This window comes from Cavia porcellus, unplaced genomic scaffold (assembly GCF_034190915.1).
Source record: "Cavia porcellus strain 051 isolate PalLab524CR breed Dunkin Hartley unplaced genomic scaffold, mCavPor4.1 scaffold_22, whole genome shotgun sequence".
Classification (NCBI taxonomy): domain Eukaryota; kingdom Metazoa; phylum Chordata; class Mammalia; order Rodentia; family Caviidae; genus Cavia; species Cavia porcellus.
The window spans coordinates 22,310,451-22,334,578 of NW_026947505.1; the positions used below are offsets into that span (position 1 = coordinate 22,310,451).

Below are 24,128 nucleotides of genomic sequence, written 5' to 3' on the forward strand. Positions count from 1 at the left end.
CCTTGAAGTCATGGCAGTCTTCCTTCCTCAGCCTCTGGGGTGCTGGGATTAAAGGAATCACCAGCACGCCTGGCTTTGTTATGGTCAGCTCTGGTCACTACAATTTAAGAAGTATGTTCAAAAGACTGGAAGGAAAGTTTAAAAAATGCATGAATACTTCATAAGAACAATCCTTTTAGAGCAAAGACATTTATCCCAGAGAAAAAGAATCTGAATCATAATTTTCTAATATTTAAAGTAATTCCAGGTAAGAAAGAATATAAATATGCCTTGCAAGATTTCAAATGTTAGAGGATGAGCTGATGAGTACAAGTCATGGAGAGATTCTAGATCCTAACTAAGAAAATTCTGACTGATACTCAGGTAAAAACTTGATTTCATTGTGTGGCGAGTCTCAAGCCCAGCATTCTTGAACTTTGAAGCCAAGGCTGACTGACTGTTTGAAAGAGGTTGACTTGGGGGCTGGGGATTTAGCTCAGCAAGCATAAGCTCATGCCTTGCAAGCAGGCAGTTGTGAGTTCGATCCCTGGTACCGATAAAAAAAAAAAAAAAAAAAAAAAAAGGAAAAAGACAAAAAAAAATTTATAAAAAAAAAAGAAAGAGGTTGACTTTCAGGTATGTGCGAAATTTCAGGATGGAGAGAATCTCTCTTGGTTCTGGGATCCTCATTCTTTTAGTGAATTGCCCAAGCTAATTTCTCTCTTCAAAATGTAACTGAAAGGTTGATGAAGAACCACTGTTATATCGATTTCTTGTATCTCCCATATTGTTGATTCTTGAGCATTGAACAACATTATTATTTCCCTTTTTTTGGATATTGTATTCCAATATGACTGTACAACTCTTAACAGGAAGGAATGTATTTTCCTAGGATCTCATAGAATTTCCTGTCTGTAGCAGATATACAATAAATACTGACTATTGATGACAGTGACATGGGAAGTTCCTCTGTGATTATTAAAAATAATTATTTCCACACAGCAAAAATTTGGAAATTTCACATGCAATTCTTACAGCCCTAAAGCATCTGTTGAAATTGCATAGTGCTCCTTATCTCTTTCCAAATCTCCCGCATACAGGAGAGAGGTAAATTCATATCTATATTGCTTCAAGGTCAATACTAAAATTATTAACAATATTTTAAAAATATTAAAAATTCATACAAAATTTGGGTATTTTGATATGTGTCACATATGAGAGTGATAGTTTTATTATTTACTAACTCTGGAAGACAAATAATGCTGCTACACCTGCCTTTTCTTCCGTTCCTTCTCCCCTTTCTTCTTTTTTTCCACTATTTGAACTGCGGTACTGGTGATTTAATCCAAAGTTTTCACAGAATTACATCTCAAGTTCCCCATCCCACCCCTTTTTACATTTCCTTTTTAGACAGTGTTGCTAAATTCCCCAAGCTGATCTTCAACTTTCAATCTTTTTGCCTCTGCCTTCTAGAGAATGCCTACATCTTTCTTAATAGTCAAAATGCTGTTGTAGTTTTCAAGTTCAGAAAATTAAGATACATGGAGTACTGATTTGGCACACAGAAATTAGTTTTTGTCTCACTCGTAATGTCAAAATATTTTCAAAAGTCAAACTCATAAATACACAAATGGCAGCAGCCTTCATCTCCACTCTAAAGCTGCAGCACGGAACAGTGAGTAAATGCAACCCCGAGTCATGCTGTCTGTGTCCCCATCTTGCTTTTGTCATCAACTGGATGACCTCTGGCTAGTCAATGACTTCATTGTGTTCCAGGTTCCTCACTGCCAGATAATAACTGATGATAATAGAGTGCATCAGTATGTTTACACTACTGTAAGAGTTAAAAGAACTGAACAAATACTCAGACAGAATCTTTTCACATCCAGTAAGTACCCAATATGGCAGCTCTCACAAGGTATACAGTTAATCCATGACTTATGAGCAAGTTCCATTCCAGGAGAACATTCATAAATCAGATTTACTTGTAAGTTAGAAAAAGACAGTCTTGTGCACTTTTGACACAAATACACAATGTTTGCTTTGTGCTTTCTCGCGGTCCTCTCCACATCGCCACTGCTTTAACTCTTTCTTCTGGACATCCTGGGCTCTGACTGAGCACTAAACTACTTCACACTATTGTACTCTGCAGTATGCACACAGCAACACAACTATGACAATATCCTGGAAACCCATGAGCTACTTCTGCAATTTGTTCACATTTGTAAATGTTCATAACGTGAGGTCCATTCACATCTGTGAAAATTGGCAACTTGAATGTTCATAAGCCAGTAACTTACCATATTAAGAGGAATTTTTCACAATGTGCAAAAAACTTGAAGCAGCCCAATGTATTCAGGCTAAAGACATTGATGATTTCCATCCTATCTTCTTGCGGTGAGATCACTTCACTCCCCATATGGTGAGTTATAAAGTTTTTGTGTCCATCAGTTAGCATTTTCTTATCTCAGAGATCTACACAAAGGCTCATTCAGTGAAGAAAGAAAACTAATGGTTTGTTTCTTTTTATTGTTTCACTACTAACACCGTAATTTTTATCGGATGTAAATGAACAAAGTCTCAAGTGACTCACAGTAACCACAATCATCTCGTTATCCAACAATCAAATTTCATTATAATTGCAACCATTTTGTCATGTTTAGTGAAAGCATTCAGTTCTACCATGTAGTTGTTGATTCAGTGTTAAGCCCCAAAAAGGTATTTGCTAAATAAGCCAAATTTTTGAGGCCTTCTTTAGCAGTGGGGCAGACAAGGAAGCAATTCACTATATGCAGACATTTATTCATAGTTGTGATTGTAAAGTAAGGCAAAGCATTCCTTCTCAGTTTAAAATTTTTGATCACTAGCCTGATTCAGCTAAGCCAGCATATATCTATGTAACTGAATAAGCTTTCAAAGTTACTCTTTATTTCATGACTCCCTTATCTGAAAAGAGTTACATTGAAACCAATGTTTCCTAGGGTGGGGAAGGGGAGGTATTTTTACATGTATTTTCAAAAAAATCATCACATTTGTAATTACATGAACACTATCAAGAAGTAAGCTTTTATGTACTAAGAATGAATAATAATAATGATCCATACTTTGGATGATCTGTAGCTGGCTTCTTCAGTTAATATGTCTGTAAATTTCCTTTCCCTAGTTATTATGTGACATTGCTAAAATGTCACATTCTGCTGAGTCAGCAATTCTCTGTCTCCCCCCCCCCCGCTATTCACACATGTGTAGTTATGTGTAAATATATACCAGTACTATACACAATGATTCCTGTGCTTTCCTGTATCTTTAAATTACAGAATCAGACCATCCCCTTCCTTGTGTTGGCTCTTGTATAAAATCACCTGGACACATATTCTAATGCATTATTTGATAAGAGCACCTTGTGTAGATCAGCCACTAATTTTTTCCCCAGAAGAGTTGGTTCTTCTTACTCAACAAAACCTCACAATTACTACTCAAGATTCAGTGCTTTTATTAATTTTCTATTTTTTTAAATTAAGTTTATTGCTACATTTTATATATATAATGAGCATATTCACTATAGGGAATTTGTACCCATACATGACATATTTTGATTCCTCTTTTCTTCCCAGTCCCCTCTTCTCTTCAACCGATCTTCCCCTCCCGATTTACAAAGCTTTGTTTCCATTTTATCCTTTTCTAAATGGATGCACCTTGAGACCATACTCTTAAGTGAAATAAATTGGATTCTCATGTATAAACACTGCATTGTCTCCTGGTGTGAGAAACTAAAAGAGTAAATAAGGACCAAAATGTACAATGAATATTGTGAAACAGGAAGAAATTGTTCAAAAGGAAAGAAGAACTAGGGTGAGGGAAAAAAGGAAGGAAGGAAGGGAAAATTTTTTAAAAAAAGGATTGTTTCTTTTGACTAAGCTTTTAGAGTGCAGTATTTTGGAGTAAGAGTGCTCTAGACATGAATCACAGAGGTCTGCCTTGTACTGGCTATGTGGCATTGAATGTCAGATGAACTCTGCTATATTTTGTAAAATGGACAATGGATACATAAAATGGTACATAAAATGGATAAATGGCTATTTAACTCATGCAGTAGTTTTAAAAAAATAAACTACATACATCATCACTATTACTACTAAACCTAGCAGGGTGCCAAGCAGAAAACACTCAATAATTTGTAATGTTATTCACAATTTTCCCTATTATTATTGGTTCTGAATAAATATGTCTTCATATTTCATCAAAAATACATGGCAATTTTCTTTGAAATCCTACAATGGGTTTTTAAATACATAGCAAGTGTGATAGACTGATTTGGCATTTACCAAGGTTCTCATATATGGAGTTCAAGTTGAGCATTTGCCCTTGAAGTGTACTCCATAATGTAGCAGCATCATATCATCCAGAGAGTGGATAGAAACCAGGACATAAAGCCCTGAGTTTTCCTAGATCTGCATCTGCATTTTAGCAATATGAACTAATATGGAGTTATAGGTGATTAAGATCTAAAGTGAGCCCGGAAACACTGGTTCAGGCTACAATGAGATGTAAATTTGAAGGTCTGGCTTACTAGGGGCTGCAACTGGTATAGAGGAGACAGAACAATGTGGTATATTCTATGCACATCAAGAACTGCAGAAGAGATCAAAGGGGGCTAGTGGAGTGCAACAGTCCACTTTTGTCCACCAAATTTACTTTCCTGTGATATCAGTTATCCATGATCAGCTGAAGTTCAAAAATATCAAATGGAAAATTCCAGAAATAAACAGTTCCTAGGTTTTAAAGTGCATGCCATTCTTGTACCACCCTGCCGCATCTGCTCCTCTCCCCAGCACGCCAATTCCCTCTGTCCTTATTATACTACCTCCCTATTAATCACTTAGTAACTGTCTCAATTATCTTATCAGTTATGAAGGTATGGCTGGGCTTATTTACGAATAACTCTTATATTATCTCACAATAGTCCCAAAGTACCACCCTCATGTAATGTAAATAAAATGTCTGGGAACAGCCATAGCTTTAAGTATCCACTGGGTGTCTTCAGTGCATTCTCAACTACTGGGTTCTTTTCATGTTCATCTTCCTTGTTTCAGTTACTTTCCTTGTATCTGGGCAATGCTTGACATCCATAACTGGAAGGAGGAGAGGTTTACTTTGCTCACAATTTATAAGTTTGCTCATGATTTATAGACTTCAGGGCAACATGGCATAGCAAAGAGGCAAAGTGGAGAAAAGCTGCTCATAGCCTGGTGGACAGGAAGGAAGCAGAAAAAAGTGCAGCTTGGGAAGGAGATAAACCCTTCCAGACCACGCCCTGAGAGACCCATCTCTGATCACATAGACACTACGATCTAATAGTGAGTCAGCTATAAGGTCCCATAATCTAATTACCTTCCAAAATCCCCACCTTTGAACACGTGACGCTTTGGGGAACATCTAGATATAAACCATAATACTTGTCATTACCTTTCTGCCCATTTGGGGAAGAAATAGCTACTTTCCTCTTAGTGTCTACAAAGGATTGCAGATGGGGGGAGGGTCTTCCTTGTTTGTGATTTCTCTAGTACCTGCTGAGGATGTTCCCTCCAGAAAATCTTTTCAGACACTCCCAGCCTTAGGAAGACACCCAGCACTTCTCTACCTTACCTGTCATTCGCATTTGATCTAGATTTGCCATCTGTGAAATTTTTCTGCAAGAATGAGCTCCTTGAGGGCAGAGGCCAGGTCATGCATCTTAGTACCACTGGTGGACATGAAAGAAGAGCCTTGGGTCCGATTAAGCTCTACTAGATACAAAGCTGAAGCTGTGGTGAGCTGTAGCTTTTCCTCTATTGTGCTCAGAGGAAAAAAAAAAGTTTAAGGAGGGAAATATCTCTCATAAAGTTTATCTCCCTTTTTAAAACATTGCTTTTCCTACAACTACTAATGTCTGTGTACTCTGCAAGGTAGTACAAGCTAATGTTTAATTTTACAAATACATTTTAACCTCAGTGAAATTTTACTTCAGTGATGTTATCAAAATGGTGCATAGTGAAAAGCACCATGCATAAGCTCAAAGGCCAGTGAGTTCAATCAGTCTCTCTTAAATGAGCAAAACAAGGGAAAGAGAAGGTGATTTCTAGGCCAGTGAGGCCAAAAGGTTCTCTAACAGAGGCTTGACTTGTACATTAAAATGAAGAAGGGGTTGATGATTTGGAACTGAGATTCTGTTCTGTTCATTAGCATAATTAAGCTGTATGCCTTTAAAAAAAAAAGAAGGGGAAGGTCCTTTAGCTATTTAGAAATTTGGGGAAGTCTGGGAGACCAACACAGATGAAGTAATGCTGTTAAAAATTGATTTTGAATTTTTAATTCTCCCAGACTTGTTCAGGCTTTGCTTGATTTTAGGATAGTAGCATTTGCTTAGAGAGAAAATAAAGACAAAAATACAGTAAGAGGAAATGTTGTCATAAAAACTGCACAATGACAATAATGCTTAGCACGGCCTTCTTATTTGCACTGTGCCTTTGTTGTTTTGTTTGTTTGTTTGTTCTGGTTTTTGGGTACCAGGAACTGAACTCATGATGTCACGCTTGCAAGGCAGGTACTTATACAATGAACTAAACTCCCAGCAACTGTGTCGTTTTTTTAAGCCAGTGTTTAATACATAGTCATAATTTATTTACTTGGGAAAGGACTGATGGCACTTTCATCCATGTGACATGTTCACTTTGAGATTCATCAACCTTTTTAAGACCAGCCATGCTCATTATTTCAATCTACATAAAGAAGATAAACATGGTTAAAATAAAGAAAAAAAGACTTGAAATGTGAAAAAGAGAAAAACTGTAGAAAAAAACAAAGCAACAACATTTGAAAGACCATGTGTCAGAGACTGTTTCCTCTGATGGTAATTATTCACATAATTACTAATAATAGTTATATAAACAGGAATAGTTGCTATGGAAAGTTAACAGCACAATGTTTAAACATGGTAGGTGGGAACAGAGAGATTGATATTATGGTGGAAACATCTGCAGAAGGAGCTGAAATACACTAAATACATTCCATTTATGCTTCAGTTAAATGTAATAGACCCATTTGGGTCTTTTTCTACAGTTCAATGTGATTCTTTCTTGTACTTGATAGTACAAGAAGAAAGCTTTGCACTGACATCATCTCAGATCATTCAGCACATAAGAGAGTAAATTAACTCATTGGTCCAAAGCTACATTCTGCATATTTCATCTTACATTAATAAACATCTAAGTTAAGTGGCTTAAAAGACACAAATAGGAGAACATGGCGGACAGATAACAGCAACTACCGGAGGCTCTCTGAAAGACTCGGCTCAGAAGCCAGGAATGGTGCGGACTAAGGAAACATAAGCAGGTGGAGATATGCTCTGCTGACTCAGGAACGAACTGGGCTGAGAGAAACCAACTTGGAATGCAGTCCTGGCGCTAAAACAGGAACAGAAAAGCCTCGGTGTGGAGGCTGGACCCCGCGCCATTGTAAGCCGCGATTTGGGTTTCCCGCTGCGCAGTGGCTGGCTGCCTCTACAGTGGCTCAGGAAGGAGAGAGACGCGCAGAAGCTCTGAGAACGGCAATCTGCGAACAGCAGAGAGGCGTGCACTGACTTGTGGTGAGGTGAGTGAGAGAAACTGACACTCTACCACAGTTTGACTCCAGCAGAGGACTTTCTGGGCCCGAGCAGTCCTGCAGGAGGAGGGCGCGGTGGCGACTCCAGCCACACATCGCCCTCTCGGGCAGGATTGGTGAAAAGTGCCTGGCCTGCGTGACGCTGCCGGTGGACCTGGTAGGCTGTCCCAACCCAGATCCCAGAGCCTGACGGTGGCCGGGAGGGGAGACGCGTAGGCTGCCTGGTCCGTAACTCCCTGGTGCGCAGCGGTGAGCGGGAAGACCTAACTGGCACAATTCGATCAGGCTGTGGCTGACTGGGAGAGAAGCTGGGCCTCTTATATAAGCTTGCATATATAAGGAACAGAGAAGAAGAGGCAGCATGGGAAGAGGCAGCAACAAGAAAGGCTCCTCGGCCCCCAATTCTGAGAATCAGGCAATAGCAGACACCGCACCAATACACATAAGGCGCCATATAGAGAGCCTCATAGACCAATTCAGGAATGAAGTTATCAACGACCTGAAGCTAGAAGTATGCAGAATAGTTAGAGAAATGCTAAGTACCACCCAAGAAAAAACAGGTGGTGGAATGGAAGAACAGAAAAAAAGGGGAGAATTGTTTGATGGAGAAAACAGAGAAAGCATAGAATACGTGAAGCAGGTTCAAAGGGACTACCAAGATACTAAGAAGTCTATCGAAGACTGGCATAACAGCTTGAAAGAAACTAAGGACAGACTATCTGAACTGGAGGGCAGACTTGTAATATGGGAGAATGAAATGAAAAACTTCTTAAAAATAACAAAGAAACAAACAGCAATAATACAAAGACAAGAAGATGATAAGAGGATCCATAACTTAAGGATTAAGAACATAAAAGAAGAAGTAGGGACACAAACAAGTGAACTACAAAAGCTACTCACAGAAATAATCCAGGAGAATTTTCCTAATTTAGCAAAAGGTAAAGATACTCAGATGTATGAGGCATACAGGACCCCAGCTACCTACAACCCAAACAGAGCAACACCCAGGCATATAATTATAAAAATTCCAGAAATTCAATACAAGAACAGAATATTAAAAGCTGTCAGAGACAAGAAACAGATCACTTACAAGGGAACACCCATCAGAATTACAGCAGATTTCTCTGCACAAACCATCAAATCACGAAGAGCGTGGGGGGAAATAATTCAAGCTTTGAAAGATAATAATCTCCAGCCAAGATTGAGATATCCTGCACAACTGTCCCTGGAAATTGATGGAAAAACGAGGTGCTTCCAGGATAAAGAGGAACTGGGGGAATTTGCAACCACCAATTCAACTCTACAGAGAGTATTGCAGGATATTCTAAAAAAAGAAAAATACAAAGAATCCAGAAATAATGGCAGAGAGGCCACAACGAATGGAGCAGAGAACAAAATGAAGAAGACAAACTGACAGCTACTGACAGAAAAAGAGCTCAACAGAAATGAGGCAGAGAAGATTGGATGATAGGAACAGCTATTTTGGAGAAAATGACATCTTAATAGGTAATACTGATTTAGTATCATCTTGTTTTGAAGTCTCATCTAGCTTTTGTCCTTCTGTCTCCAATGGTCTAAATAGGCTGTATCTTATTGGATTTTATTATGTACGATAGTATAAGCAAAAACCTTTTAAAGACAAGGAGATTATACAGAAACCATTGTTCATTTTCTGTTAGTCAATTCTAAATACTCTATAATGCTGTCATTCTCTTGAATGGTTTTACATTGTTTTGATATACTTAATGCTACAGTATACGAAGTTGTACTCAAGGATTTCAAAGAAAGAGACAATACGGTAACTACTTTTAGGTTAGGATTATCTGGTGGTGAAACACTATTCTGCTTAAATGGTTATATTTTGATCTGCGCTGTTTCGTTGTTATGCCCTCTTTTATCTCATTCTCCACTCCATTATTTACTTTTTTATCTTTATCCTTTTAATTAAAGGAAAAAAAATAGCAGGATATATTATAGTAACCCACTTTGACTTTTCATTACCTTGATTTAAAGCCCTGTATTACTCTCACCATCTGGTTTTTAACTGATGTTCCCCTATTCTGTTTTGTTGGATAGTATCAGGTTCGAAAGTTTAGGCATCAGCTGTGAAGATAATGAGATTCATTATGACGCCCATTCTCGTTCACTTTTATCTACTTTTGAAGACCTACAATGTCTCCAATGTTTTGGTTTTGTCGGTTTTATTCTTTACTGTTTTATTCAATTGTATTATAACTAACGATATAGGCAATTCATTAGAGATAGCGGGAGGCATTATGGTAACCATTGTGGATCACCTTGTATTATGTTTTTACATTATCTATTATGCCCACCCTTTTGACTTGACCGATTCTGTTCTGTTATGTCACATTTGGTTTTACTCTCTTCCAAAAAAGTAATAAGAACCGTGGGAGCAATGAAACCCAAAATGTGTAATAGTCATGGTACAAAAGAGAGGAAAAGAAAGTGCTCCAAACTATATAACTGCATGTATATTTAAGTGTATAAGATAGAAAATGATATCACAGAGTTTTATTGGATCAATGAACAAAACTGTTTGCAGTATCATTGATGGAATGTCCACTTTACAAGCTTTAATTTTGTGACTTGAACAATTATTTCTAAGATGACAATATGTAATCCATTAACTAGTGATTTCCTACTGTTCATTTTTTTTCTGTAAATCTGTATAACTTGTACCCTTTCCCTGCTTTTTTTTTCTTTTCTCCTAAAATAAAATTTAAAAAAAAAAGGTGAAAAAAAAAAAAAAGACACAAATAATGAGTAAGCGTTTCCAAAAGCCCTTTTACCCAAGGTGAAAAGGAGCTGGGGAGGATTCATGGTCATCTTTTATTCTAGTACATGACTTATCTATTCAATTGAAATAACTTTGTCCAATAACTGTGACTTTAGGATAAAATATTTTCAATAAACTGGTCCTGATCTTGTTAAAAAGTTCACACCAGTTTTTTTTTCTTTTTTAGTGACACTCTAAACTCAAGGAAGAACACATGTGACAGAAATCATTTAATCAGCATTCTTCACCTATAGTAAAACATTCATGTATTCATCCCAGAAGTAGGCAGCAGCTATTAGAAAGGCTGTGTATAATGAAGGAGGAAAGGCTCAACCCAGAAGGCCTACACAGTGACTGCCAACTTCCCACACTAAAATACCCTCTGAAAGCAGAAAAAAGATAAGAAGCAAAATGACAGTTTTTAAAAATCTTTTCTTAGGTGGATGGTAAAGTATGATGATTCGCTGTCCTTATGTGTCCATTAAGAGCATCACTAATGAAAGGAACTTCAGTGGTCCAACTTACAGCAAAGAATATCTCTGGGTGGAGAAGCAGATATTGGCAGCAATGTCCAGAACATAATCAGATAAAATAGGGACAGTGCCTATCTGCTTCATAAAGATCTAGGATTATTGTACGGCTATTTTATAATTGTATGTGTGTTTAAAAACTGAGAGTATATAGAACCAATCACAACTATGCATGCATAGTAAGTATTCAGCTATCACTAGCTGTATTGTTATAATCTCTGCTTCATCCATGAGTCATTCTGATTTACTAACCCTTCACAACTAATAGTGATACAGGTCAAGGATGCTTTCTGTTTTCAAATTTTCAATCAGCCATGAGCAATAATTTGCCAAATACCATGAACATTAGTGATAAAATGAAAAGAATCAATGCAAAATACAAGCATAATTTAGTTTTTACTATTAGATTAGAAAGACATAGAATTACTATGACAAATTGTTCTAAAAGTCTCTAAAGCTTACTCTCACTTTTATCACTTGTTATGAGTTGCAGACTCTTAAGAAATACCTTGCAGAGGAGCACAGATCCATAGGCCACACACTGAGTAGTCATGTTCTCCCTTATCTAAAGGTCAAAATGAGTACTGTTAGGGAGAACATACTGTCTCACAGTTCTCTGACTCTTTGGGCAAGTTACCTTAGCACTTGAGTCCTACAATGAGTCCTACCAGCATCACCTAATTTATCAGGGTGTGAGGATAAGACAAAAAGATCTTTATAATCAACATAGTACAAGGCATGTATTGAACTTTCAATTTAAGTTAATAACCCTTATTTTTAAGCCTTTGTATTTTCTTTACAAGGGTTCTGAGTAGAAGGAGCCTACTATTTTTTTTAGCTTACTTTTTTTTTTTGGGGGGGGGGGTACTAGGGATCGAATTCATGACCTCACATGTGCCAGGCAGGTGCTTATGCTATTGAGCTAAATCCCCGGCCCAGAAGCTATTAAATTATTATTTGCATTCTCAGCATTTGGAACAGTGCAGGCTGCACATTTAGTCCAATAAGCTGTTATGTAGAAACAAAAATACTACTAAAGAGTATGAAAAATATAAACAATTCACACACTGTTGGAAAAATGCCACTGCATTACTCTATCTCATATAATTCATAAGCCATTGAAATATTAAGCTCACACACATGATAGTTATCATAGGTCTCAGCAAATGTTAGACTCATAAGCAAGAACTTGTAATAATGGGTGTTACAGAGTAGGGTAGAAATGGATTGCAGAATTAAATAGAAGAGTGATGAAGGTAATTCTTTTGTTATTCTTTGGGTTTCCACACCATTCTCATATAACCCTCAGAAGAAAGCTATGAGATATTGCTATATATTTACATTGTGCCTGTGTGTGTGTGTGTGTGTGTGTGTGTGTGTGTGTGTGTGTGTATCCAGATAAATTACTTAGGCATGAGACATTTAGCTAATTTCCACTTGAGGTTTAAATCTAAAAGTGCTACTGGCTGGGCCCCACCTAATGACCTGTAGGTAGCCAGAAACTACCACCTGTGAGCTGAAGCCTGCCACAGTGATCCCTACCTAGCTGTGCAGCCATGGGACTTTGCCTGGAACTAGATAGGACCCTGCCCAGCATCCCTGAACAATCTGGAACTTTTGCATGGTCACTCAAGTCAGGGCTGGGCTCTCCCAAGCAATTTTCAGGTAGTTGGAAGCCACTGTGTACGAACTGAAGCCCACCACAGCAAACTCTACCCAGCTGTGCAGCTGTGGATCTTTGCTTAGAACATGGTAGGGCTCTACCCAGAGACCTCAAGAAGCTAGGGAGCTTTGGTGTGCCGTGCGTGTGGCATGAGCTGAAGGCCTGCCCAGTGTACTCCACATACCATTCAGCCATAGCACTACTCAAAACTTGGGCCCTGCCCAGTAACCTCAAGGAGCTGGAGAGCTGCAGTGAGCCATGTGGGATGTACTGAAGGTCCACTCAGTGCAAAGCACCACATCTGGGGAGCCTTTGAGTGCCACCAGGGACCTGGTAAGGACAGCCAAACATCTCCCGCTCAACTGGGCAAACTGCCTACAGTATGGACAGACATCTTCAACCCAGGAAGTTACTGAGACCTTGTATTTGACTTCTCAGGGGAATATAGCAAAATGACAAAACAAAAGAGCAAAATGCAATCTCAAACCCTCAGCATATCCCAAATAAGCCTAGGAGACATGGACATAGAAGAAAGTGTAAGCCATGCACCTGAAACTTCTGAAATGATAGTAACTGAAGTAAAAAGCAACTCCATGAAGATGTAAAGGAACTCAGATCAGAAATAATCTCCCAGGTAAAAGAGAAATGATAAACATAATAAAAGAAATACTGAACACATCTAAAGAAGACATAGTTTAAAAAAATTGAGCATCACTGCAAAAAGATGGGTACCGTGAAAGAGCAATATATAAAAAAGCAATAGAAGGCATGAAACAGATTCAAGGAGATGTCCAGGAAATCAAAAATTCCATTGAAAGCTGGCAAAATTGTCTGAATGAATGTGAAGACAAACTTTCAGACTTATAAGACAAGACTGCAGCTAGTGAACACAAGCGCAAAGATTTTGTTAAAATAATAAGCCATCAGGAAATAACAATTCAACAGTTGCAAGATGAATCAAAGAAAATAATATAACTTTGACAGGTGTAAACAACAAAGAAGGTGGCAACAGAAATGCTATCAAAAGACTATTTACAGAAGTAACAGTAGAAAATTTCTGAAATATGGGAAAGGAGACTGATATACAGGTAAGTGAAGCATGTAGAACTCCAATTAGCAATAACCAACATAAATCTACACTCAGACATATAATAATCAATATCCAAGAAATTCAACATAAGAACAGAATATTAAAAGCTGTTAGAGAAAAGAGACAGACTATAAAGGAAAGCCTATCAGAATCACAACAGACTTCTCAGCACAAACAATAAAGTCAAGAAGAGCATGGAGTAAAGTATTTCAGATCCTAAAGGAAAATGATTTCCAACCTAGACTGATGTACCCTGCAAAACTGTCCTTCAGAATTGATGGAGAAATAAGATACTTCCATGACAAAGAACTCCATGACCACCAAACCAACCCCACAAAGAATATTGAGAGATATTCTAGGTAGACATAAAAATAACTATGACTCCAAGAACACCAACAGATAAAAGCCACTAAGCAGAGCAGACAATTAAAGAGAGAGGAAAGGTGCAGAACCAACAACAGAAAGAAAACATGACAAAAATGAGCCAATATATATGTTATAACCATTAATATAAATGGAGTCAATTCATCAATTAAACAGAATGGCAGAATGGATTAAAAAACAACATCGAACCCTATGTTGTATACAAGAAACCCATCTAACCCAAAAGGAAATTCATAGACTCAAAACCAAAGGGTGAAAAATAATATTTCATATAACGGGATCCCCTCACCCCCCCCCCCAAAAAGCAGGGATGCCTGCAGTGTTCACCAACAATGTGAACTTCAAACCAGGAATGATCAGAGGAGATAAAGAAAATCACTACATACTAGTTACGGGAAAACTTCAAGAGGAAGAGATAACAATCCTAAATATATATGCACCAAATATGGGAGCATCCAGATATGTAAAACACATATTAATATAAATAAAAATTCAAATAAGCAATAAAATAACTCTAATGGGAGACCTTAACACCCCTTTGACACAAAGAGACAGAACATCTAGCCTGAAAGCCAGCTAAGAAATAACAGAACTAAATCAAACTTGTGAATAAATAGACTTAGTAGATATGTACAGAGTGTTCCACTCAACAGCATCATAATAAACATTCTTCCTGGCTTCACTTAGGATATTCTCTAAAATAGACCATATACTAGCCCACAGAACTTGCTTAAATAATTGCAAAAGAAATGAAATTATCCCATGCATATTATATGATTATTGTGCTATCAAATGGGAAATCAATGACAAAAGAAACTTCAAAAATCCATAACCACATAGAAATTAATTAATACACTCCTGAACTATCAATGGATCACAGAAGAAATTAAAGAAAAAAAATCAAACGATATCTACAAGTAAACAAAAACACAAATACAACTTACTGGAACCTATGGGATGCAATGAAAGCAGTTCTTAGAGGGATATTTATTACTGTGAATTCCTACATCAGGAAAACAGAATGAACACAAATAACCTGATGCTACACTTCAAACATCTAGAAAAAGAAGAGCAACTGAAGCCCAAAGCCCAGAGAAGGGAACAAATTATAAAGCTCAGAGTGGAAATCAACACAATAGAGACTAATAAAACAATACAAAGAATCAATGAATCAAAGAGCTGGTTCTTTGAAAGAATAATAAAACTGATAATTCCCTAGCCAACCTTATTAAAAGAAGGAAAGAAAAACTCAAATTTATGCAATAAGAAATGAAAGGACGAAATCACTACAGATCCTGTGGAAATACAGAAGATCATCAATATCTACTTTGAAAACCTTTACTCTCATAGATTTGATAACAGAAGAAATGGACAGATTCCTAGAAACATGAATTACCAAATCTCAATCAAAAAGAAACTGCTGAATAACCCAATTTCAGTTAATGAAATTGAAAATGTAGTTAGAAACTTACCAATAAGGAAAAGTCCAGATCTTGATGGATTCACAGTTGAATTCTACAAGAAATTTAAAGAAGATTTAATGCCAACATTCCTGAAACTCTTCAATGAAATTGAAAAAGAAGCAATTATTCCTAACTCATTCCTGGAGTCAAATATTACTCTAATACCAAAACCAGAGAAAGACCCAGCCAAAAACGAGAACTGTAGGCCAATTTCCCTAATGCACATAGATGCAAAAATCCTCAATAAAATACTGGCAAACATAATACAGCAAGTCATCAAGAAGATTATACACCATGACCAAGTGGGATTCATCCCAGGAATACAGGGATGGTTCAATATATGCAAATTATTAAGTGTAATACATCATTTCAATAGAACCAAAGATAAAATATGATCATATCAATAGATGCAGAAAAAGCTTTTGATAAAGTACAATACTCATTCATGATAAGAACCTTATGGAACATTGAAATAGATGGTCTCTACCTCAATCTGATAAAAGCCACCTATGACAAACCAACAGCCAGCATCATATTAAATGATCAAAAGCTGGAAGCTTTCACTCTAAAATCAGGAATATGACAAGGCTGTCCACTATCACCACTACTATTCAATATAGTGCTAGAAATATTAGCAGAGAATTTATACAAGACAGAGAGATAATGCAAATAAACATAGGAAAGAAAGAGGTTAAACTAGAGGTTATTATTTGCAGATGACAGGATACTCTACATAGAAGACCCAAAATACCCCATTGAAAGACTTCTAGATGTAATAACCAAGTTCACAAGGTAGCTGGATACAAAGTTGACACCCAAAAATCAATAGTATTCCTGTACATAAACAACAAACTCACTAAGAGAGAAATAAAAGAAACCACACTCTACAAAATAGCATCCAAAAACATGAAATATTTAGAAAACAATCTAACAAAGAAAGTAAAAGATCTATTCAGTGAAAATTATAGTATTCTGAAAAAAGAAATCAAAGGGGAATCTCAGAAAATGGAAAGACATTCCTTGTTCACACACAGGAAGAGTAAACATTGTGAAAACAGCCATTCTCCCAAAATTGTTATACAGATTTAATGAAATTCCAATCAAAATACCACTAGCATACCTCGCAAATCTAGAGAAATCATTCCTAAAATTCATCTGGAACCAGAAGAGACCTAGAATAACAAAGGCAATTCTGGGCAACAAAGACAAGGCAGGAGGCATCACAATCCCTCGCTTGAAGTTATACTACAAAGCTACAGTGATAAAATCAGCATGGTACTGGAATAAAAACAAACCTAAAGAGCAATGAAATAGATTAGAAGATACAACCACAACCACAAACACCCTCAGCCACCTTATCTTTGACAAAGGGGTCAAACACATTCACTGGAAGAAAGATAGCCTTTTTAATAAGTGGTGCTGGAAGAACTGACTTTCTATATTCTGAAAACTAAAACTAGATCCATGCCTATACCATGTACTAAACTAACGTCAAAATGATCAAAGATCTAACTATTAAAACAGACACACTAAATTTACTGGAAGACAAGTAGCTAGAAATCTTGAATACACAGGGGTCGGCAGGGAATTCATGAACAAAAATCAAACTACCTGGGAAATACTTCCCAGAATCAACAACTGGGATCTCATCTTATTAAAAAGTTTTTGCATGTCAAAAGAAATCTCCAACCAAGTGAAAAGAAAACCTATGAATTAGGAAAAAATCTTAATCAATTGTCCCTCAGACAAAGGACTTCTGTCTAGAACATCTAAAGAAATTTAAAAAATCAGGCCCCTGAAAATCAAAGACCTAATTTAAAAATGGGCATCTGAGATGAATACATACTTCTTAAATGAAGAAATACAAATGGCAAATAAATACATGAAAAAATGTTCAACATCATTGGTCATTAGAGAAATGCAGATTAAAACAACATTGAAATTCCATCTCACTCCAGAAAGAATGGCCAGGATAAAGAAAACTACCAACAACAAATTCTGGAGAGGTCGTGGGCATAAAGCAACGCTTCTGCACTGATGGTGGCAGTGTAGAATGATGCAACCACTATGGAAATCAGTGTGCACATTCTTCAAAAAGCTGGGATTGGAGTCCCATTTAACCCAGCTATTCTACTCATGGACATAGTCCAATGTCATGGTTTATGTCTGTGGCTCCCAGGCCTCATGAGTTTGCATTGTGCATTTATGATGGTTCATTGTCTAGTGCTTGGATTGATGGTGTCAGTGCTCCACCCACATAGGGGTGGAGCCAGGATGTGATATAATGGCAGGAAGAAGGTGTCTTGCTCTTTGCTAGTTCTGCTTGCTATTTGCAGCTGCCATGAACTAGGGCCCAGCCATGCCAGCCTGCCTTGGAGCCAATTGAGTACGGACTGAAACCTCCAAAAACTGTAAAAAATAAACCTTTCCTTTCCCAACTTTGGGCTTCAGGTATTTTGTCTCAGTGACGAGTAAAAAGTAACTAAGACATTCCAGAAGAACTGAAAACATCATAGAACAGTGATACATGTGCATCCATGTTTACAACAGCACAATTTGTAATAGCTAAATCTGAGAAGCAACCCAAATGTCCATCAACTGAGGAATGGACAAAAAAGATGCGGTATTTTTATACAATGGAATACTATTCAGGTATAAAGAAACACTACATTGAGGCTTTTATAGGTAAATGGAAGAAACTTTAGACCATACTCGTAAGTGAAATAAATCAGACTCATATGTGTAAATACCGTATTGTCTCCCTAGTTTAAGAAACTGAAAGAGTAAATAAGATCCAAATCTTCAATAAATATTGTGAAAGGGTAAAAAAACTGCTCAAACAGGAAAATATAACTCAGACATGGAAAAAGAGGAAAAAAAGTAAGATATAAATTTGTATATATAGTCTTAAGATTACTAAGATAATTGTACTATCAATTATATTAGTTCTTGTAACAAAACAGCATCTGTAGGATTAGGTCAATTTTGCATGATTATATCTGGTAATTCAAGTAAGACTTTGAAGATAACTATGCAGGACAACAGTATTTGTTATGTCCCTGCCACCTTGTTTTGAAAGCCTACATTGTTATTGTTTTGGACTTTTAGTTATAGGTATTTATTTGTTGTTTTGTTTTTCCCTCTAATACAGAAAGAATAGATGTACATGTGTAGGCTTATATATGCCTGGAACTTTCTCTACAGGGTTTACAACAATTGATTTTACTATGTGTGACAGTATAAACTACGCTAAAGAAAATGAGACATGGTAGCCACTGATGATTTCCTATCATTTTGTTTCAAAGACCAATAATACTTCTATTCTTGATTTTGATTGGTTTTAGTCTATTTCAATTATTTGATTACAGATTTGTAGGGCAGTCTTTTAGAGGAGTTGAGCAATGATCATAATGGGAAATAAGAACCTACATTCAAATCTTTCTTCTAGGTAACAAGCATATTCCAGATCCCATTAAGAAGTTAGCTGGGGAGCCAGTGGCAGCCATGGGCTCCTGGGAGGAGAAACAAGAAGCCTACTCCTTTCTGTGAGTTAGTGGCAGCTGCAGGCCACCAGGAAGAGAAATAAGCCAACCTCCTCTTATGAGCTCATGGCAGCCATGCAAATCACCAGGAGGAGAAACAAGAAACCAACCCTTTTCTGTGAGCCAGCCAGTACATGGACTGGGAGCCAAGAAGAGCCAACCTCCCCCCATATGCCGCATAATTCCATAAGAAACCAGCTGATCCAAAGAAACACAGGCTGGGATGATAGCTTACTCAGGTAGGAAAAAACCAATTTAATGCTTGTAGTTTTTAGTATTTGACTTTGCAGGCCTAAGGCCAGTGGTCTGAGCATCTATTGCAGTACAGTAACTATGAGAGAGTCCCTTCTCAATTTGGTAGCCATTGTTAATTCCTTATTATCTTGTTTTAAAGTCCTGTATCATTTTCATTGTTCTGTTTTGCTTGATTTTATTGTATCTGATGGCACAAGTAGCTATTTCAAGGACAACAAAATATATTATGGTAGCCACTGTTGATTTTCTATTATCTTGATTTGAAGTCTTGTATCATTTTCATTATTTTGCTTTGATTGGTTTTATTTTGTTCTGTTTTGTTTGATTTTATTATGTCTTATGGTATGAGCAGCTATTTTGAAGATAACAAGAAGTATTATGGTAGCCATTGTTGATTTTCCATTATCTCGTTTTGAAGTCCTGTATCACTTTCACTGTTTTCTTTTGATTGGCTTTATTTTGTATTATTTGTTTGCTTTTGTTCTCTAATGGTTAGCTGAGTTCCATCCAAGATGAAAGACTTTGTTAATCTCTTTTGATGATCTATGATTCTAAATCTTCCCACAAAAAATTGAAACCACTAGAGTTATTTTATTCACCAGGGAGCCTATAAGACCCAGTATTTATTAAGTCCTTATTGGTGGTTTAGCCTATAAGTGAATCTGAAATACTTGGCTTCCATTTCATATGAACTATGAAAATATCTGATCCAAGATTCAAAATATGTAGATTGATGCTTATAAATAGAGATTTACAATTTCAGAAAAATCAGTGAGCACATATGAATTCCTACTATGTGCAGTTCATAATGAGCCCAAAATGAGTTTCTTACTTATTTTTTCTACTGATGGTTATCAGCTTTCATTAACATAGCTTGCAATGAAAATCCATTGCTTGATTTGCAATAAAGAGCACTATCTTCACTGCAAATGTGGCTCCCCAGGAAGTTTTTAAAATACTTCGGAAAACATTGTCAGTGTTATTCACTCAAAGAAAGAAAATAAAATCTTTCTTCCGTGTAACTAACCTCTTCTGCTCCATCCTCTCAATTTATTGTCAACCCCAATCCAAGAGCTACAGTGACTCTCTTGTCCTACAAATGGCATTGTTCCACTTAGGAAAGTCCTATCAGCACATGCTTCTTTTCCAGACTCAGCCTGAAGTGCCACAGGCATGCCTTGGATACCTGGAGGATACTCTGTGGAATTTTCAGTGTGTTTATTAGTCAGTGTGTCAGCAGGTAATGGGTGGCAGGCACATTTTGCTTAATAATGAGTTAAGAACAATTGGGAGCAAATGTCGGGAAATCCTGTAGGACACTGCAGTATGCTGAGTTTAAGTAATAGTAGTAACAGGTGATGCTGCCCATCATACAGACATACGGAGGGAAGATATCTAACAGAAGCTAGGGACAGGAAGACCTGGGTGACATGAGGTTTTCCACTAAAGCTATGATCTTAGCAGTATCAGGAGCATCAGTTAACCTAGGTAACTGCACAAAATACAATGTCCAGTCACACCCTGTGCCTTCCTTTTGACCTCCAGCCAGTGTCTACCACAGGTCAAACCCATTGTTGTAGCTGTTACACATCATTCTTCTGGGATCAGTCTTCCAGCAGGACAAATGGTGAATATCGAGCCATAAAGTCTGCTCTGTTGGTCCATTTTCCCATATATCTTGTGTGTTCATGAGCCCAATGACCGATGATAAATTGTAGTGAAAGTACTCTATTTTTTCTTATCATATGTTTCCAAGTGTGATATTTAAACCCTAAAATAAGAAGGAAATGAATTTAAATTTACTGAAAGGGATGTGTTAGAATTCAGACATATTTTAGGACTTTTAAGATGAGTGTTTTAGATCACTCTTTGTTTATTTGTTTGTGTGTTGTTTTTTTTTTTTTTGAGAGAGAGAGAGAGTCTCACTATGCAGTTCAGGCTAAGCTTTGCTCACTCTATAGCCCAGGCTGCTCTCGAATTTGCAATGATCCTCCTGCCTCAGCCTCCTAAGTGCTGGGATTATAGGCATGTGCCAGCACGCCCAGCTCTTTCAGGTCACTCTTAAAATTAAAAAAAAAAAAAAACAGTGCTTAAAAAACTATTGAGGAAGAAATTAATCCCATCCTACTATCTCCAATAAAAGATCAGTTCTTACCTTTTAGGCAAATTCACACATTTTCTTACATTTCCAAAGTTGTTGCTTGTTGTATAATGTTGAATTTATTTCTAACCATTCATTTACATACAAGCAGTGCAGCCAAAACTCAGCAAGCAGTATTCTGTGGTGACAAGGCAGTGTCCTGAGCTTTAACAGGTGAGTAAAATCAATTCACCATGAGCATATTTCTCTTAATAATATATCCCTAGCATATGTTCCCTCACTTTTAAAGAGTGACGTGAAAGGTGTTACTAAGAACACTTCATTTTCAACAGCTTCTTCAGTAGGGAACTGCCTGATAAAGCAGATTGGGGGTCAGACACGTGTGGGACTCTCCAGTTACCATTCTAGCATGACGGCGAGTTGAATAAAAATATTTTATTCTGTAACTGGCAAGAAAAAGCCTGTCATCACAACTTTCAGGTTATGTATCTAAGAGCTATAAACACAACACAGTACTAGTAATCTCTACTTAGTTGTAGTAAGTAGATATTCTCAATATGACAAACATATTGTTTATAACTTAAACATATATTATTTATAATATAATGCTTATCGTGTTGAGAATGTTTACTCTCAATTATGAATATGATGTTTATTGTCATTATTAGGTTGATAATATTTTTAAAAGGATTTTTGTGCATACAGGAGTCCTTGATTAGTATCAATGAAGGACTGTAGATGAACTAGTTGACTGTTTTTTTTTGCTGTACATTAAAATATGGGCCAGGGATTTAGCTCAGTGCCTAAGCACCTGCCTGGCAAGTAAGAGGCACTGAGTTCGACCCTGGTACCAAAAAAAAAAAAAGTTACAATATAGAATATTGTTGCTTTTCCATCCTAAGTTTTTCATATAGATGGAACTAAAATCCACATTTTTGAGCTTTTCACTTATTTGAAGTGCATTACTAAGAGAGAAACAGCTTGGCAAAGCAGACCATTATCTGCTCCCCCGCTTGTGCAGTTCAGGATGGAATCACGAGCTGCCTTCCCTCGGTGCCCATCAAAAGAGAGAGTAAACCTGGGCTAATTATTTCAGCTGGATGAATTTACAAAATGATGAGTACAAAATAATATAAATCAGTGAATTTATACATTTCTCCATGTTTAAAAATTTACATAGATTAAATTACGTAAACTAGCTTTAAGTGGACTGACAATAATTTAACTTGTTATTATCCAAAACTCCATTCTTCTTATTCACACTACACATACTTGAGGATTAACACTATGTACAGGGAAAAAGGCCTCAAGTTTAACATAGAGTAAAAGTGAAAAGATTTCTTTGAAATAGTGCTGGAAAAATGTTATTTAAAAAAGAAATAAAAGCAGTTTAAACATTATACTCTGTCCTAGAATACATTATAAACATACTCCAGACACGAAGTAAAAAAATGGAAATACACAATCTAACAAGCAAACATGGGCCATTTTTAAATAACCTATGAGAATGGAAAGCCTTGAAAACCATGCTCTAATTGTAGAGAAAACATCTTGCAAGACAAAAACAAAACAAAAACCCTGCTTCCATAAGCATACATTAATTTATAGTATAGAGGGTTTAAAGATAAAGCAAGCTCTTTACTAAAGACTAAAACTTTAATAAAATACAGAAAAAGATATAAACAGATGATTCACTAAAAAGAAATATTTAATTGTATTTTAATATACGAAAACAAAACTCAATCTAAACATAAAGTAAATATAAATTATAGTGCATAGAGATTCCCGTACTATTTTTTAAGTATCAGAATTGTATATCAAAAGCTTGACAACAAGCATATCTATAAGAAAAGCTGTGGGTAAATGGATGCAACTTGAGTCCATACTTGTAAGTTAAAATAATTTAGACTCATACATGCAAGCATCATATTATCTCCCTGGTGTGAGAGGCTGAAAAAATAAATAAGATTATGAATGTATATTAATTCTGGAAATAATGTGTTAACCTTCCAAAGTTTTTTGTTCCCTTTCAAAATTATTTTAATGATTTCAAGTCTTTTAGATTTGCATAGAAAATTATCTTCAAGTGTTTCACCTTAAACATTTCTTGAAATTTTTAATTTCTCTTGAGTGTTTCCTAGTTTTCTGTATGTAGGTCTTATAAATTTTGTGGTGAGATTTATCACTTTTATATTTTAATACTCCATATAGCCAATGTGTTTTTTGTTTGTTCCCATGAAGTGGAAGTATAATTGTTTTTCAAGAAATATTTTAGAAGTTTGTAATCCCAGCACTTGGGAGGCTGAGGCAGGGGGATCATTGCAAGTTTGAGACCAACCTGGGCTACAAAGTAAGCTCAAAGCCAGCCTGAACTGCATAATGAAACCCTTCTTTCAAAAAGACAGGAAAAAAAAAAAGAGAGAGAAAGAAAGAAATACTTAAACAATAAAAAAGTAAAAAAAGAAAAAAGGCTGTGGGTAAACGATCACTTTCATACACGACAGGAGAGAAGACAAAATACTTCAAGCCTTATGGGGGGTGGGATTTGGCAAGTCTAACAAAAGCTCGTGTTTCAAATCTGTCAATACTCATCTCTATAAACAGGAAACAGCATATTTACATGATAACACACTATTTGCAGTAAGAAAGATTGGAAATAATCAAAATGTCCATGAAAATGGTG

The 24,128-nt window shown here is 36.6% G+C and overlaps 1 protein-coding gene across 2 annotated transcripts in view; it reads right to left on the reverse strand.

Moving 5' to 3' along the window:
- The window catches only part of Rgs17 (regulator of G protein signaling 17), a 126,956-nt gene that overhangs the window by 50,262 nt on the left and 52,566 nt on the right, over window positions 1–24,128 (reverse strand). Inside the window, exon 2 of one of the 2 annotated variants that reach the window (XM_063232923.1) lies at window positions 15,557–15,599. The exons of the other annotated variant lie outside the window; for it this stretch is intronic. The gene's annotated coding sequence lies outside the window, so the exon portion shown is untranslated. The remainder of the gene's footprint in view (window positions 1–15,556; window positions 15,600–24,128) is intronic. 2 annotated transcript variants of the gene reach the window in all.